Source organism: Haliotis rufescens, unplaced genomic scaffold, assembly GCF_023055435.1.
Source record: "Haliotis rufescens isolate VD_foot unplaced genomic scaffold, xgHalRufe1.0.p SCAF_26, whole genome shotgun sequence".
NCBI classification, from domain to species: Eukaryota; Metazoa; Mollusca; class Gastropoda; order Lepetellida; family Haliotidae; genus Haliotis; species Haliotis rufescens.
The window spans coordinates 6,725,001-6,726,876 of NW_025963957.1; positions in this window are offsets into that span (position 1 = coordinate 6,725,001).

The window sequence follows — 1,876 nt, forward strand, 5'->3', positions numbered from 1 at the left end:
CACTACTACTACTACTACTACTACTACTTCTGCCACTCCTACCACTACCACAACCACTGCCACTACTACCACCACCACTACTTCTACTACTACTACTACTACTACTACTACTACTACTACTACTACTACTACTACTGAATTCCACGAATACTACTACCAATACTAATACAACTACTTCTATAACTGCTACAACTGCTACTACCACTACTACTACTACCACTACTGCTACTACTACTACTTTTACTACCACTACTTCCACTACCACCTTTGCTACTACTACTACTACTACTACTACTACTACTACTACTACTTCTGCTACACTACAACTATTACTACTACTACTACTTTTACTACCACTACTGCTACTTCTGCTACTACCAATGACGATGGTGATGATTAAATCGAGCAAACCCTTTCTATAATCATGATAATAAATATATACAAAACCATTTCCTTAATTATATGACTTCATCATAAGCATGTATTTGTTGTTTTTGTTTGTTTATTTGTTGTTTAACGCCGCACTATTCCACCTGTATTATAGCGGTCTATAAATAATCGAGTCAACAGAAATAACAAAAAACAAACAAACACGATTCAGTGAAGGAACAACAATTTAAAATCCGTAGATTAATTTTCTCTTCATTATTATTACATTACCAAACATTTGAATGCAGCCTAACTGAAAGTGAAATGAAGTTTTAGAAATAGACAAGTAAGAAACCCTCTCTTTCCACATTACAGGCATTGACAAGGTAAGAAAGAACGCCGTGCAGACGGAACAATAGATGGTACGTCAGGTTCTGCAATATCTAAAATATAAGAGCCAATGAGAAAACACACGACGATATAGGAAATGCTGATTGGACAGTTTGGAGACAGGTAGAACCAATACTGTTGGGAATTCCCAAGTCTATATTTAGCCACCAGCTCATGTCTCATGTCCCCTAGCATGTATGTTTAATATCAACATATTATGTACATGCGGGAGGCTTGCGACACCAGTCTGAATGACTCAGCTGAGGTTGGGCTATATTTAGCTCCACCTCGCGGCTTTAGAATCACTGAGACGGTAGGCACCTAAGGCACCGAGAACAATGGGGAGTCGGACAACTTGGCATTTGGGATGCATGTTTATCCTGAATCTTGTCAATCATATCAGTGTCAAAAGGGACAGAAACTTCAATGATATGAACGATTTCATTGGATTTATCAAAAAGGACAAGGTCAGGTTTGTTGGTCTGGATACGTCTGAGGCTGTTTTTGGGTCTATTCCAAAGATGTGTATTTATCATTTTCCATGACAACCTCTACATATTCCAGGTCGTACCATGGATGGACCTTTGCGTCAAAACCGAAAGCATTGCGAAGACGGTAATAAAATGATCGAGCCACTCCATCATCACTGTGTTTGTGCCAAAGCTGGGCATCCACTGACAATGTATTGGACAGTCTCACTAAATTCATTGCATAATCTACATTTCATAACTACATTTTGATGCCAAATCATACATTAACGGTTTCGAGTGGGAAGTGACTGGTCTTGAGCAGCAAACAGAAAGCCTTCTGCTTCACTTATCAAACCAGCCGACTTCATCCAAGGAAGGACTCACATAGACTCGATGCCATGGTCGTTCAGATAGCCTATCCTTGACAAACTGAGTCTGGACCGATTTGCTATGGCACCTCGCAGGGGGCTTGACGATCTCAGACTGAAATGGCACGGGCGAAGTGGGACTATGATGAGACTTGCATCTCAGTAGAATCAGTGAGGCAAAGCAATACAAAGGAAATACTTTTCACCCAAATTATTTCACTGTTAGGCAACACACATAAATTTATAAAACATTAACGCCAGATACAATCAGTCTCACTT